Below are 17,784 nucleotides of genomic sequence, written 5' to 3' on the forward strand. Positions count from 1 at the left end.
CAGAATAGTGGCTAATAATACAATAGATTTTGTGGTTAGCTGGTCTGTTTGGGGAATGATGGGCACAATGGTGGTTGAAGACTGGATAGACTATGTGTTTGTGATTTTATGGAAAGGTGTCTGGGCTATTGCTTACCTGTGGTTTAGAGTTATACCCAGGTATTTTAGAGGGATAATGGACTTTGAATTTGCACAACCAATTTTAACAATAAGGATATTGGATTTATTGCGTCACATGCCAGTTCTGATTCTGACTGGTCATTTTGTATACAGGTTGAGGTGGATATTATATCATATTAGGTATTGTATTAAAATCATTTTGACTTGGTGTTTCATGGATTCTGAAACCAAAAAAATGTTGAGGTTATTGCAAATTAAATTGGATAATTTAGAATTATGTATGCAAAACAGTTCTTTCTCTGATCAATCCCTTGGTATTTCCCACACTGGCAACATGACTGAATATATGAACATGGGCATTTCTGGCAAAGGTGTTCCAACAAAGGCTGAGCTAGAACAGCAGGCTCAGAGTAAGGCTGAAACCCCCATTAATCTTTTTCCTCTTCGTGATCTTCCCATCATTCGTGAGGATGGTGAAACATCCCACGTCAAACAACACACTAAATTCAGGTCTGAGGATGTAGAAAGTCTGAAGCATAAGATCCCAAATTTCCATGATGACTCTGGGAAATTTGTGAAGATCTTTAAGGCTTTTGTGAAACTAAAGCCTGAACATCGATTAGCCTTAGATAAGCTGAAAGAAGCCATTCTATCTGCACCTGCGTTCGGAATCCCGGACTATGAGAAACCTTTTCAGCTGTTTGTCAATGAAACAAAAGGTATAGCTTTTGGTGTGTTGACACAGACTCTTGGACAGAGTTATCATCCAATTGGGTATTGCAGCAGCCAATTAGATCCAATAGCTGCAGGAACAGTACCCTTTCTAAGGGGGGTAGCTGCAGCAGCTCTGTTAGTCCAGAAGTCAGCTGATCTAGTTTTGGGATGTCCTTTGACTGTCTATTGTTCACATCAGATAGAAACATTAATGAGGAAGTTTCGTTCTCAAGCATATTCAGACCAACGAATAGCTATGTATGAAATTATTCTCTTAGGTAGTGAGAACACCAAGTTGAAGAGATGTAGCATACTTAATCCAGCTACTCTTCTTCCTGATTTGCCAAAGAACGGTGAACCATTGCATGAATGTGTTGAGGTAGTAGATCTTGTGGATATGCCTAGAATGGATTTAAAAGATACTCCACTCGAAAATCCAGACTGGGTGTTATTCACAGATGGATCATCATATTTATGTAATGGAATTAGATGTACTGGTGCTGCAGTTGTTACAGAATTTGAGACACTGTGGTATGGCTCATTACCTAATAATCTTAGTGCTCAAGGTGCTGAATTGGTGGCATTGAAGCAAGCCTGTCTTCTAGCTGAAGGTAAATGCGTGAATATTTACACAGACTCTCGGTATGCATTTTCTGTTTGCCATGCAACAGGAACGATCTGGAAACAACGAGGTTTTATTACTGCATCGGGAAAACCAATAGCTCATGCAGCAATAATAACTGAGTTGTTAGAAGCAATCCAGAAGCCAAAACAACTGGTGGTAATTCATTGTAGGAGTCATATTCATGGTAGAGATTCAGTCTCTAAAGGTAATCATAGAGCTGATATCACTGCGAAGTATGCAGCCCAGAATGCTCCAATCTATGTGATGAATTTAACATCTATTGATTCTGATGATCTAGAGAAAGCTTATGTAGACTCAGATATTGAGAAATGGAAGGATAAATTTGGAGCAAGGAAAGAACATGGGATATGGATTACTGATACAGGAAGACCATTGTTACCAAAAGATTTGTATACCTATTTATGCCAAGCCATCCACACAAAAGGTCATTTTGGTATACAAGCTGTTGTGGATTCCATCAGGAGACAATGGGTTGCTCCTGGAATAAGTACTGTTGCAAATCAGATCTGTAATAACTGTCCAGTCTGCCAAAAGTTCAATCAAAGTGCATTCAGAAAGAAAGGTTTGGGTGGTAGGCTTTTAGCATATTGTCCATTTGAGAGTTTACAGATTGATTATATCTGTATACCTAAAGCTGGAAGATATAAGTATTGTTTTGTGATAGTAGAAAGACTGACTAAATGGCCTGAAGCTTTTCCATCAAATACTAATACAGCTAGTTTTGTGGTGAAAGTGTTACTGAAGGAAATTGTGCCTAGATTTGGTGTACCTTTAACCATAGATTCAGATAAGGGATCTCATTTTACTCAGGATATCCTTAGAAGAGTCTATGAGAATCTAGGAATAACACCTAAATCTTTATCATCCGCAAAGTTCAGGTCAGGTGGAGCATATGAATAGGGAACTCAACACTATGGTTGGGAAACTCTGTGCTGAAACTCATCTTAAATGGCCAGAGATTCTTCCCATAGCTTTGTTTTACCTAGGTACAAGACCAAGGGCGGATCTACATATATCATCATATGAGATGCTCTTTGGACATGCTCCACTACAGGCAAAAACTTGTAAGGCTGTTTATGCATCACTCTTAGGAGGTGATTGCCAAATTGCTTCATATTTAAGTGCTTTACAGCAGAGGCTAAGAGAATTACAAGATATGGGAGTATTAATTCAATCTTGTCCATTGGATTATTCTCTTCATAATTTTCAACCAGGTGATATGATCTATGTGAAAAATTTTGCCAAAACATTGGCAACAGAACAAAATTGGGTAGGTCCTTATACAGTTGTATTAGTTTCACCATCTTCTATAAAAGTTTTAGGTAGAAATTCGTGGTATTATTGTTCTCACATTAAATTAGCACATGGAATAGATAATGAAAATGTAGAGATTGTTAATTAATTAATTAATAATAATAATAATAATAAGAAGAAGAAGAAGAAGAAGAAGAAGAAGAAGAAGAAGAAGAGATTGTGTAATTTGAGATCTTTAGTCAATTAGAGTCTGCAGTCAGAAAGTTCAGTAAGGAGAGGACCATTCCAGTGGAAGAGGACGTTCAGATGGAAGAGGAGATGGATGAAGAGGATTCAGGATTGAGGATTTATAGACTTTGTAGTAAGACTGATGAACTTATGAATTGAACTGATAAAAACTTCATTTTCAAGGATTTTCTTAAAGAAGAGGATTAATCATGGACAATTTGGGTTAAATAGTTTGGAAGTATTTTGGATAATGTATATATCACTACATACTCATATGCATCCATCATTGCACATAAAACTATCAAGACCTTCGATGGAGAAAAGGAGAAAATGGAAAGAAGAAGAGAGGATTTCCTAGAAGAATGGAACATCATAAGGAGAAAGGAGATCTGCAGAAGATCTGGAGTTTTGGTAGGTATCATGCATCCATCAGTAACATGTTGAAACACAATATAGCAAAGAAACAACATAACACATCAGATACATATAACACAAACATGTTAGGATACATTGTGTTCCTTATGGAATGAGACAATGTATAGATACTAACAAAATTAGAATTAGCTCTAGGATAAGTAAGTACTAACAAGAGATAGTTACTAACAAAGATTAGCTAGTTATTTAGATAAGATATAGCTAGACTAATATACTAATACATTAGGGTAGGTTTAGAATAGTTTAGTGAGAGATGTCATGTAATAGGATTTTACCCCATCCAATAAAAAGGACAGCCCTGCCCACCATTCCATTAACCATGTTTAACTCAATTTTCACCTCTATAAAATTACTTTTAAAAAAGGTAATGTAAAACCTAATAAGGGCCAAGATGAGTCAGACATGACTGAAATGCCTGAAAAACAAGAAAAAAACATTTATTGATAGAACAATTGATGGATTCAATCATCCAAATTGGAGTGTTGATGATCTTATCAATGATAGATAAAGAAATGGAAGATATTAGTGATATCCACGTGAACATTAAATATGGAGCACAAAAGACAAAAAGATAAAAAGGGGCATTTTTAAAATCTTCAGATAAAAGGATGCAATAGGGTGCTATCACTAAGATAGAGAAAATTATAGAAATTCAGGTAAAGTTACAGTAAAGTGTGTTCAAATAGGTAGGATTCAAGTGTTCTCAAGTTCATAAAACATAGATATACCGATATGACACAGTTCATTTCTTAAGCACCTCTTCTGACTTGTGAAAGAATTCTTATTCAGTGTTCCAGACATAGAGAACAAAAGAGGAAATAAATGAGGAAACAACAGTTTGATTTTGTGAGCTTATCCGTTTGTTATGCAATGAATATCAGTGACTTAACAGAACAGGACAAGGTCCTATGCATCGTGTTATAGCTGGGCTTTAACTACAAGGGGCTATATACTTTTATATATTAAAAAACAATCACATAAGACCAAATAATTTAAAAAGTATGCATAATCTGATTTGTAATTGAGTGAAAGATTAGAGAATTTTCCACATTGGAAGAGGTAGAATGAAACGGTCCAATTTCCAAAAGTCAGAAAAAGGGGTGTTTTACTCCTCCCAAGGGTCTCTATATAATCAAATAAACATTAAAAAAATAATTAATTGATCAGTATGTGTCCAGTTTTAAGATAAAACATATAGGCTGCTTGAGATGTCTAATTGTGAGAAAACTCCTTATATCAGTCTTAGTATCTGACTGTATTTCTGGTTACGATAACTTAGGTATATGTTAATGATTCTCTACAGAGGACGTATTGGTGTTCTACTTTCCCATTGAAAGAGGGCTACTTTCAAAAAATGTTTATGCAGTTTTTTCTGAGTTTCCAAAATTGAACAATTTCTCACAGGAAAAAATTTTGACTAGTCTTATAATTCAATACCAAGAGGTGTGCTAGTTCCAGAACTGAGTCATCAGACTGAGTCAGTGTGGTTTCATGGATTTCCACAATTATCCATTTGCTAATCCTTTCAATTTCTCAAGTCAAATGCTTCTTACTCTTGCATTACTTGGCCTCAACAAGATCACATAACACTTGGGAATAAAGATGCAGCCCAGTAAACCAGCACTGGAGGCCAGAATGGAGAAGATCTCCACAACCACCATGGCTTTGCCCTTGGTGCTCTGGTATGCAGGGAGGAAGGAGACCCACACACTTCAGAACACCACCATGCTGAAGGTGATAAACTTACTTCATTGAAGGTGTCAGGAGGGCAAATGCTCTGTTTACGCCCAGACAACTGTTCTTTGAAGATGAGCTATGAAGGGAACCCTCTACCTGCCAAGGAAACCCCTTCCCTTTTGTGCTAGGTCTGATCTTTAGAAAGGATATTCTTAATAATAAGTATTAATAGCAGAGGTGAAGCCAAGAATTCAGCATAGCAGAAACAAAAGGTGGACCTGCCCTGAGAATGTCAAAGGAACCTTAAAACATGCTTTTTAAATTACTAGAGTCACACACTGAACATACATAACAGTGAGGTGGCTCTCAAGAGAAAAACAACTTGAAAATTAGGCTGAAAGGGTATATTTTTGAGGGATAAGTGGAGAAATGGAAGTAAAACTACACACAGAGGAGTGATATGAACAGGAGGTTGTCCAGCAACACCCTGCTGATATCTTAGGTCCTATGAGGGTCCTGAGAAGTCCTCATTGGGGTAAGGAGGTGACGAGAATCAAAAGAAAGGCAGCAGAATTAAAAGGACCACTGACACATATAAGAACTCATGGCATCAATGACAACTTTATTGAGGGAGGGCATGATTCTTATAGGAAACTGAGTTGTTACTACATTTAGCAACCAAATATACTGAAAGGTTACCCCAAAAATACCCATCAATGTTTACATAGTTACAAGCAAGTTTATGTGACAACAGATAACCATGGGTATCCATAAGATACATGAATGTAAACTAAAGATGGTGCCTCTTCTGTTAGAGTCTCAAGGGATATGATACACGAACCTTGAGTTTCCAGGGCAAGCTGCCCAAGGTTTATATGTATTCTGTTGTGTTATTTTTAATTGTAACATCCTATATTTCACCCTGGGTATATACTTTTGTAAAAGTCTATGAACTAGTTGGACAGAAAACTTCTACTGATAATTTAGAAAACTAGTATTGTGAATTTTGAAAATTTAGTACTTTATTTGAACGTGTCTTATCCATTGCCTACTGATTTCAGAAACCTATTGCTTTATTTTGTGAAAATCATTTGCACTCAATCTGTGTATCATGGCTAAGAAGGAAATGAATCTCAATTCCTGGGTAAGAAACCTTTATATTCTACCTCTTCTTGAGTGATACTGATTGTAATAAATATATTTTCAATTGTCACTGATTATAAGAGATATATTTTTTATTTTTAAAATATTTCATAATTGTTCTTCCACACATGTGATATTTGAGTTTTCAAAAGTATATATTACCAATATTACAAGAAAATTTTTTGATTTTGCACTAGTGTAGGTTTAGAATGTCCATTAGTCCTGACAGTAACAGCCTGCCCAACAGCCCTAGACTGCTGAAAATGTCATTGACTCTTTAACTATTAAGGTACTTTGCTTCATAAATATGTCTGATTCAAGGAAAACAGATCAAAGAAGGAGCACAGACTTCACCTACACAGTGCCAAGAAAACACAGACTTAACCGGAATAGTGCCAAAAGAGCACACAGGTCAAAAGGAAATCAATCCAGGTAGGACTGATAAAATTCTGTTCAATGTGAAAGAACTTCAACCGCGTATGAGACTCAAGGTTGCAGCTCTTGACATATGTTAGGATGAATGACTTTTATCATATCCCTTCAGCAAAGATTCTAGTATAATCAGGTGTTCAATTGAAACCAAAATTGTCTCCAGAGACATTAAATGTTGGATCCTATCCTATATCAAATCATAATCCCCTTCCATACACAACTTTACATCATATTTGATCACACAAGTAAAAGCAACTTGCCATGATCTTTCCTTAATCCATTAACACATTGGCTATTATTACTCTGCCCATCCTGTTTGCTGCGTGTTGCACTTGGTCTAGAATTAGGAGAAACTGATTTTTATATATAGCCTCTGACTCTGACTACCTGTATGATCCAGGGTAAGTCACTTAACTTGTCTATCTCAATTTTCTTTTCTGTAAAATGGAGATTATATTTCACAGAGTTGTTATGAAGATCAAATGAGATCATAATTGTAAAGCAACTAGCACCATCCATCCATAGAAACTATATTAAAAATGTCAGATATTAGTTTCACTAGTATTATTATCATTCATTTCACCCATACAAATACAGTTTTTTCTCCTGAGGTGATCATTTCACTAGTTCTCAGAACTCAGGTTAAATTCCCCCCCTCATACTTGCCTACAACAGCAAATTCCCAGCTTTAATTTGCTTCTTTCATTGCTGTTTTTCTTCTTGGGTGATTCACTTTCACCTGAAAGCACATCATTTAGAACTACCTTCATTTATACTTTCTTCTAAAGCATTCATTCAATTTAAAAATTTACATATTATGAGCAACCTCTTCACACTAGTATTCATATACAACTATATAAGATCACAGATGTAGTGCTGTAATGGACAAGAGATGTCATCTCTACCAATTATTTTATTGTAGGGCTAGGCAAATTAAGGATGGGAGATGTGATATGATTTGCCTAAGGTCATACAGGTGCTAAATATTAAAGATAGTATATGAGGCCAGTCATATAACCACATATTAACTGTTCTTTTCACTAAACCACTATACCTTTCAAAGATCACAGGAGTTAAGACAGGAGAGATATAATAGGCTATTGAGTCTAACTCTATCATTTTATAAATTTGGGAACCATGGGACCCATGGAAGTTATATTACACACAGTCACAAAACTATTAAGTATATGGCATACATTTAAATCAGGGTTTTTCTAAAATCAGCTCCAGTGCTCTTTTCATAACATCATAATCAGAAAATATAATATGAGGAAGACAGATGTTCAAGGAGGACTAGCAGCTCTGTTGTGAAGGCTTACAGAGCCCTATTAAGGGCTATTCATCCACCTTTGATGTTCACTTGGCAGTCAGATCTAGCCTATAGATTGAAGAAGCAAGAGCATGCATACAAGCCACTTTTTAGTAAACCATGTCAACAGATGGGCTAAACCAGGTTGAGGGTAACTGATGGGTAACAAATATGTCAGTGAGTTGGGGGTGGGGGGTCCTACTCACCACATGTGAAGACTTCCACCTATGGAATGGGTGGAAAATAACAATTTGTTCCATTGTCCATGAAAATGGCAGAAGCATGAGCAATGGAGTAGTTAGAGCTTGGTCAGGCATGAAAGATGCTAGGGTCATCCACTATTTTCTGAGCCATTACTAATCATACTAACTTTTTGTCTTACCAATGGATTTCAATGACACTGGAAGAGAGAGTGAGACTAATGATTTTCCTCAACTGCCTCACTTAAATCTAATTCATGAAAGTCTTGACATCACCCAATGATATCATTGTTCCTCTTCAAAAATGAGGGACAAACAACTACAGTACAGTGGAAAAAGAAATGCCTCACAGGACCTGTGAGGAAATCCAAACTCTCATACTTCCTGTGTAATCTAGGGAAAGTCACTTAACATCACTGAGTCTCAGCAGCCACCTAATATTCTCTGGTTGATCAAATGAGGAACTTGAGCTAGATGGCTTCTTCCAATTCTAGAGATACTGTCCTACATATTCATCCAGCCAATACTTATTCCCATCCCTTGGTGTGCAATACTTAAAAGAAGCCAAGATGATGAGATCCATACACAGAGAAAAAAACAAGCAATCCTTCTAGGGGTTGCATATCTTGTTATTTTATCATCAATGTTTCATTAAATTTTATGTGACCCCAAAAGCCTAATCAATACCAGTCTTTTATGTTTTCATTGGTTTTGTTTTTGAGAAAACCATTTCAAATACTTACTGATTTGATTCGAAATCTCTCCCTCTGGGCATGGAGAACAATCAAAACAGCAGATGGGCTCTCCTTTCCTTTGGGTTTTCCTGAATCCAGGGACACAGCTATCACTGCATACAGCATTGAGAGTCTGAACAGTGATAAGAGAAGAAAGTGTTTGCAGGGTCTGGATCATAAAAATAAATAGATTGTTTTGTGAGTATAACATTTTGGAAAGGCAAAGAAATCTAAGTTGTAGAAGAGCAATGGAGCTCTTGCAGTAAATCTCTACTAGATCTGTATTAATGAGATCTGATTTTACTTGCCATTCACCAACAACTATCTGACTTTAACTGGCCTGCTTCCCTGTGTTTCAGATTCTTCATCTGGAAAAGGAAATTATTGAACCTCAAAGGTCCCTTTATGGTATAATATTCTATAATTGTAATGTAATTTTGTTTATTTTAAAAACCTTGACTATTTAAGGAATCACATACCACTGAACAAAAAAATATCTGCACATAATTTTTATCCATATAAGAAGTAAGGCAACAGAACTGAAGGATGTGATAGAGTTGATTATGCAATGGAAAGCAAATAGCAAACCCTATACTAACCTGATAGGTATAGTTAGGCAAACTAAATTCTTTTAGAATATTCAAAAATGTGACTAATATTAAAGACCCATTTTCTATTCCATTAAACAGAACTGCATGATGGCTGAATGTCTTTGCTTTAGCTGAATGGGTGATTGGATATGAATGGATGATTTACTGTAACACAACCTATAAAATATTGCAAGATGTGGGAACATTAAGTACTACATATAATTTTCTGGGAGGAAAGGTAGACAGGTAGCAGAGGAAGTTTTTCTCAATAAAAATATGTATATGCTTGCATTAATAAGAATAAATAATATTTATTCATGATCTGAGAACAAAAAAGGCTCTTTCAGTAGATAACCTAATAAATAGGATGCATTTCCATATTTTGGAAGCCTTGAATTAACATAGAAATTCTTTTTGACCTTTGTCTCAAATGAACCCCACACTATGGCCTCCTTAGAAATGGTGAAATCTTGACCAAGAGGAGCACTGGGGATAAACTGTCCCACTTTGACCAGAGTTTCAGTCCCATTTTGAAAGAACAAGTACTTCAAAATGTTATAATCAGCTTCAGAACTTCCTGTGGCATCCAAAAACACTTGGTCACCAGCACTGTTGTTAAAGCAGGTGTTCTTCAGAAAAGGGTGGAGCTGAAAGGAAAAATATATCAGTCACTTCCTAGTTTCCAAGAACAAGGCTCTTACCAAAGCAAGACCTAGGGCAAATTTAGGAGATCCTAGAACTCATGACCCAAAGATTCCGCTTTTGTTTGGTGGGGACAATAAAATTCTGGTTTCCACAAAAACACATGAAAAGTATACTCTGTCCTCTAAGGAAATATTTTCATATTTTAAGCACCAAGAACAGTTATTTTTATTTACATTAGCACTTTTTAATTTTTTAATTTTATCCTTATTTCATTCCAATAACAAATTTACAAATAAGTTTTCCAAAGTTATATGATTCATGGTGTCTCCCTCCCTTCTTCTCTTCCCCCTCCCAGAGTTTACAAGCAATTCTACTGGGTTATATGTATATTCAAAACATATTTCCATTTTATTCATTTCTGTAAGAATAATCTTATACAACCCAAACCCCATATGATATACTCAAATAAACAAATGATAAATCATATGTTTTCATTTGCATTTCTACTCCAACAATTCTTTCTCTGGAAGTGAATAGCCTTCTTTTTCATAAGTCCCTCCCAATTGTCCTGGATCAATGTACTACTATTAGTAGCAAAGTCTATTACATTTGATCATCCCACAATGTTTCAGTTACTGTGTATAATATTCTCCTGGATTTGCTTATTTCACCTTGCATCAATTCACGTAGGTCTTTCCAGTACTTTCTAAAATCATCCTGTTCATAATTCCTTACAGGAAAATAGTAATCTATCACCATCTATGCCACAATTTGTTCAGTCACTCCCCAACTGAGGAACATTCCTTTAGTTTCCAATTCTTTGACATCACAAAAAAACACAGTTATAAATATTTTTGAGCAGATTCTTTCCCATTTTTTATCTCTTTGAGATACAGACCTAGTAATGGTATTGTTGGATCAAAAGGTGTGCATTTTTAAAGCCCTTTGGGCATAGTTCCAAATTGCCTTCCAGAATAGTTAGATCAATTCACACGTCCACCAGCAATGCATTAGTGTCCCAATTTTGCCACATCACCTCCAACATTTATTATTTTCTTTTACTGTCATATTGACCAGTCTGAGAGCTGTAAGGTGGATACCTCAGCATTGTTTTTTTTAATATTTTGTTTTTTTAGAAAAATTTTCCTTGGTTACATGATTCTTGTTTTTACTTTCCCCTTCATCACCACCCCCCCATATCCAATGCACATTTCCACTGGTTTTAACATGTGTGGTCAATCAAGTCTTATTTACATATTATTGATTGTTGCATTGGTATGGTTGTTTCAGGTCTACATCCTCAACTATGTCTCCATCAACCCATGTGTTCAAACAGTTATTTTTCTTCTGTGTTTCTAGTCCTGCAGTTCTTCCTCTGAATGTGGGTAGTGTTCTTTACCAATAAGTCCCTCAGAATTATCCTGAGTCATTGCTTAGCTGCCAGTACAGAAGTCTGTTACATTGGATTTTACCACAGTGTATCAGTTTCTGTGTACAATGTTCTTCTGGTTCTGCTCCTTTCACTCTGCATCAATTCCTGGAGGTCTTTCCAGTTCACATGGAATTCCTCCAGTTTATTATTCCTTTGAGAACAATGGTATTCCATCACCAGCATATACCATAATTTGTTCAGCCATTCCTCAATTGAAGGGCATACCCTCATTTTCCAGTTTTTTGCCACCAGAAATAGCGCAGCTATAAATATTTTTGTACAAGTCTGTTTATCTATGATCTCTTTGGGGTACAAACCCAGCAGTGCTAGAGCTTGATCGAAGGGCAGGCAGTTCTTTAGAGCTCTTTTGGAATAGTTCCAAATTGCCATCCAGAATGGTTGGATCAGTTCACAGCTCCACCAGCAATGTATTAATGTCCCTCAGTATTGTTTTAATATGCATTTCTCTAAGAGGGATTTAGAACATTTTTTCATATGGTTATTGGTAGTTTTGATATCTTCATCAGAAAACTGTCTCTTCACATTCTTTGACCATTTATCAATTGGAAAATGACTTGGTTTCTTATAAAATTGATGGTTCTTTATATTCTTGACTGTGTCTTCTTCAAGATGAATTTTGTATTTATTTCTTGTTCTATAGATGCCTTTGGGTGTGTTGGCTTTCCACTTGATGTTACCCATATGCCATTCTCTTTCCAGCCCCAAAATTATGCTGCCATGTTTGAATTTCTGTGTCTATATATTCTCTCTTTTTTTCCTTTTAAAAACCCTTACCTTCCATTTTGGAGTCAATACTATGTATTGACTCCAAGGCAGAAGAGTGGTAAGGGTTATGCAATGGGGGTTAAGTGACTTGCCCAAGGTCACACAGCTAGGAAGTGTCTGAGGCCAGATTTGAACCTAGGACCTTCTGTCTCTAGGCCTGACTCTCAATCCACTGAGCTACCCAGCTGGCCCCTATGTATGCTCTTTCAAGATTTAATGATTTTATGACTGAGAAAGCCATTATGTAGGCTGGGGCATTTTGTGCTGCACAACAAGCAGTAACATCAGCATGATGATTACCTTGAGAAACTGGACCTCTGCTAAAAGAATGACCTCTGCAGTGTATCACAGCCAATTCTTTTGGTTTTGTAATAGCAACCAGTAAATCTGTGATAATCTCCACCTGAACTATCTGCTTTCTCCCTGATGTAATAAAGTCTCTCTATTTCCATGTGGAACCAGTTGCAATTGAGATATGGCAGATAGAGAATGTATATCCGGAATCTGTATAGATATTAGCCCTTTTTCCTTCAGATAACAAACAGACATATTTCAGAGCTACCAGCTCTACCCCTTGTACACTCATATTCTTGGGTAATAAACCTTACAACAATGTCTCAAATTCAGTGATGACTGCAGCCCCTGTAAAATAGATACCATTCTGCATTAAAGATGAACCATCCATATTTAAAACAAGGTCAGGATTGTTCAATGGTGTATCTTTCAAATCCAAATCTTGACTCAGTTATTCTATTAATTGGACTACTTCAGTACAGTCATGCAATGGCTTTCTATTTGTAGGTAAAATAGTTAATAGTGTAGCTGGATTTAAAACACTACACCTCTTGATTAGTTGTTTCTTGCTCTTTGGGGCACTTAACTTCTGGATGTCTGCTATATGTTTTTGGGAAGTGCTTCTAGAGCCTCCAGATAAAACAAATCCCAAATACTCAACTCTTGGTAAACACCATTGAAGTTTAGCCTTAGATACCTCATGTCCCCATTTACACAACTCACAGGAAAGAAATGCACTATCCCTTAAACCTACTTTGGCACTGGGAGAAGCTAAAAGTATGTCATCTACAAAATGAACAAGTTTATTGTCTTTGAGTCTGATTATCACTAGATCTTTATTAAGGATTTGCAAAAATAGGGATAGACTTTCACAACCCTTGAGGCAAACAACTACAATAGAAACTTCTTTCCTGCCAGGTGAAAGCAAATATCTTTTGTGAATCCTTGTGTATCAGTATTGAAAAGAAAGCAGAACATAAGTATACCACCATGAAATATCTAGCACTGCTTGGTATTGATGAGATAATTGTACCTGAACTTGGAACAACTGGACGGGACTTTACTACTTATTCATTAATAGCCCTCAAATTTTCATCCAATTTTGGCTTCTTTATTGGGAGTATTGGTGTTTTGAACACGTAAATACATGGCACTATAATTCCTTGTTCCAATAATGACTCTATCTTAGGGGTTATACCAGCTACTGACTCTTTACATGAAGGATATTTTGCTATGCAAGGTGGTGGACCTACTTTGTCTTAACTTTAATTGGAGTTGCAGATGTTAATAAACCAACATCTGTAGAATGAGCAGCCCATGTCTGTACTGGTATATCAACAGGTATAGGATAAACTCTACCTCCTTCTGCCTCTGCCTCAACTATATCTAAGAATAACATTGGGAAAAGATCCAGAGCTCTTTCAGGAAGTTCTAAATTTATACCCCCTGTCAGTGTACATTGAATAGTAGCTCTTAATTTACATCAAAGATCTCTCCTAAGTAAATTCATAGGTGAATTGGGCATTAGTAAGAAAGCATGTCCTACACATGAAGGACCTCATGATACCATTTTGGATTGCAACTTCTTCACCCTCTATGGTCTTCCAGTTACTCCTACCACTTCCATAGTTCCCATAGCCTCACAATCTCCTGAGAATGTTTAAAGAACAGATTTAGGAGCTACAGTTTCCAAAAGACAATCATAAATCTGTTCCCCCACTTTCAGAGTAACATGAGACTCTATGCTACTCTGTGGGGAATGAGATTGAATAATAGGAATCAGCATATCTGGATCAAGAAACTATAGTCCTACTTCCTGTCCATCACCTTCCATTCCCTCATTTATGCTTCCATCCTTGTTTTCTTCTAGTCCTCCAGTATTATCATTCTGCCAGGGTTTTTGTGACTCACTCCACCTCCATTAGTCTCTACATTTCCATTGCTCACACTCACAATTTCATTATTATTTTCTACATTATTTACATCAATTATTTCATCAACTTCATTATTTACATTAATTATTTCATCAACTTCATTATTTACATTAATTATTTCATCATTAATTTCATTATTTACATTAATTATTCCATTAATTCCATTAATTATTACATTATTTTTACATTTTTAAACTGTATCATTAACAATTTTTTTTCCACATTCATTATATAAACTTAATTTAAGGGGGCAGCTGGGTAGCTCAGTGAATTGAGAGCCAGGCTTAGAGATGGGAGATCCTAGGTTCAAATCTTGCCTCAGACACTTCCCAGCTGTATGATCCTGGGCAAGTCACTTGACCCCCATTGCCTAGCCCTTATCCCTCTTCTGCCTTGGAACCAATACACAGTATTGATTCCAAGATGGAAGGTAAGCGTTTTAAATGAATAAATAAACTTAATTTAATCATACCATCCTCTTGATACCTTCATGCTGAGCAGCCTCCATTTATCAAATCAACTTTCTGAGCATTCCCTCCAACCACCTGCAATACTTAGGCCTTCTCCTCCTATCTGGATAAAATCCTGCATACTTTGTGAATCTAGACCTTGCTAGGAAACACTGCTACACACATGATTACAGCTATTATTATTACCATTATATACAGTATTACTAAATGAAATTTTAAATCTATTTACACTATTAAAATTCTGCCTATATCTGTTATAATAAACATTGCCTCAGTTTCCCCTATTTTGAACTTCAAATTGTCCTCTATATCTCCATTCCCTGACCATGTGCCCCACATGATTACTTAAGTAGCATATGAGAGGATTTTCCCTAGTTTGCCTACAAATGAATTCCTGCCTTGGAAGTCTGTAAGACTATAGGGCTGCAACAGTCAACTTGCTGAATCTCACTTTCCTAGACCTTATTATTAGTTTCCTTTAATTGCTCTTTTAGTTTTTCTATAACCTCTGTCTTATGATCCTCTTGTCTGTCTATCTCATCCTGATGTATATATATGTAGCTGTTCTCTTCAACTCATCTAGTCCCATGGTAAACCAAGTTGGGCAGTTACTCCTAAAATAGGTCTTTACCACAGGACAGGCATTTTTCACAAACTGCCTCTGGATGTGACTGACATTCTCATGCAAAAGCAGATCCAGACCAAGCCATCTTTCCCCACAGTCAATAATCCAATCCAGGAAGCTAGCTGGAGTCTCCCCTTTATCTTTTCTCAAGAGTTCAAATTTGGGCCATGCCTGGACTTAGCCCCCTTTTACTCCAGTATAGACTCCCTTTGCCATACCTAGTTGCTTATAATTCTCCACAGAATTAATCTCTAGATCATTATACTCTGGACACCATGGAGTGAGATCAACATTTGCATCAGTCTGCTCCACTATCTGCTGTTCCTCCCTTCTAGTTAAAATCTCATCCATTAATAAATCAAAGTCTTGAAATGTTAGATTGTGGATTTTAATCACTCTCTCTAGTGCTTTGACCCCTTTAACAGGCTCATCTTAAAATTTTGGAATCCTCTTTTTCAATAATTCCAATTCCCCCTGGGTAAAATTCTCATGTTGTCTCAGATGTACTATACCCTGATATTACTGTAACATAGGACACACTGTTTAGAGGACAAAGGGTAACTGGCTTCTCCTCTAAAGCTGCAGCTTCTAGCTCTAGCTTAGTAGGAGCTCACTGTTCTACAGCCCCTTTAAGCTTCGCTAGTCCATGCACCTTTAAACCTTAAATTCTCAGCTATTCATAGGTAGTCTCAATTTTATGCAATTTCTCTTGCAGAGCCATGACAACATTCTTTAAATCAGAAATCCCAAAATTTAAATAACCAAAACATTGTATCTCTTAAACAGACGCACCAAGAATTTAATCATCACATATAACAGACCACATACTAAATCCCCAATATTGCATAAGATAAACCCCTTCTTATACTAACTTTGGTGTAAGGAAACAACACTTCCACTTTCATAACATCGTAAAACCAATCAGGCAAGATAACAACAAAAACAGGGGATTAGGGAGAAATAGCATGCTAGAAATATTTTATTAAATTAATATAGCAGTTATTTAAGATACCGGTTGTTGTTTCAATGTAGCAGAGCAGCTAACAATCAATCTATTATTTACTTCCACTGTATTAGCTACTTAGACCAAGTAGCAGTTGTTACAATGAAGTTGAGGGAAAAACTTCTAGCACTCCACTGAGTTCAACCATGCAATGGAAAGTTCCAAAGGAGTTTTCCCTGAGTCCCCTGGCCACAGAATTCTACTCAAGATGACTACCTGCCATTCAGAGTGCAGCCCTCCAGCCAGCCACACAAAGATTCTTTTGGTCTGACTGAGCTTGCAAAGCTGCTCTCAGAATTCCAAGAGGCTGTGGATGAAAGTTGTCCCCCAAAATTCAAAATCTCTTGTGGTCCTAGCCTAGCTAGCCTCAGCAAATGTAATGTGGAAGAGTCCTAGAGGGATGTTAGATGTTACAACTCACCTAGGAAATCCACAGGGTGAAGTAAGAACCAAACCCTTTGGTTATAAAACAAAGTTTATTTTAACAAAAAGGGATAAGGGGTACTGGAAGATATGACCATGACACTCTTCAAGCTACCTCCACCCAGCTCCTATGTCTTCTTGCATAAGGAGAGTCTTCTGTTCTTTAGGACTTACCTCCTTATGTTATCTAAAACTCTTTCCCAGACTATCTGATTTAACCCTCATCTTCCCACCAGCAACCAATAATGAAAGAAAGGGAAAAAATCTTCTGGTGTTGGCTGTTATACTAAGTAACTCAAAGTTATAGGTGGAAAGTTTTGAACTACCTTAGCCAATAGGAAGTCTGGTAGATGGATCACTGTGATATGAAGACTGGTCTTAGCAAACCCCTTGCCTGGATGTCAAAGATTTTCTCCATGTAAATCCTGACTTTCCAGGGAGAATCTCTTAGAGCAAAACTCCTCCTTAAGCTTGAAATTGTAGGCAGAGACAAAACCCACTCCCAGCTCAGATCAAATAAAAGAAGGAAGTGAAGTTCATTTATCTTCAGTTGTAGTTCCACAATTTCTTTCTTACCCAGAATCCTTTCCCAGGGCTTATCTCAAAATTCCCTTCTTTCCACTAACCCTAGAAAACCACTCAATCCTTAACCATATACCTATAATTGTACAACTGACCTTGTTCCCCCTC

At 36.7% G+C, this 17,784-nt stretch overlaps 1 pseudogene; it reads right to left on the reverse strand.

Annotated features, from left to right (window-relative positions):
* LOC123230508 overlaps nt 1-17,784 on the reverse strand; it is a 49,060-nt pseudogene that overhangs the window by 20,133 nt on the left and 11,143 nt on the right.

Source organism: Gracilinanus agilis, chromosome 1 (assembly GCF_016433145.1).
Source record: "Gracilinanus agilis isolate LMUSP501 chromosome 1, AgileGrace, whole genome shotgun sequence".
NCBI classification, from domain to species: Eukaryota; Metazoa; Chordata; class Mammalia; order Didelphimorphia; family Didelphidae; genus Gracilinanus; species Gracilinanus agilis.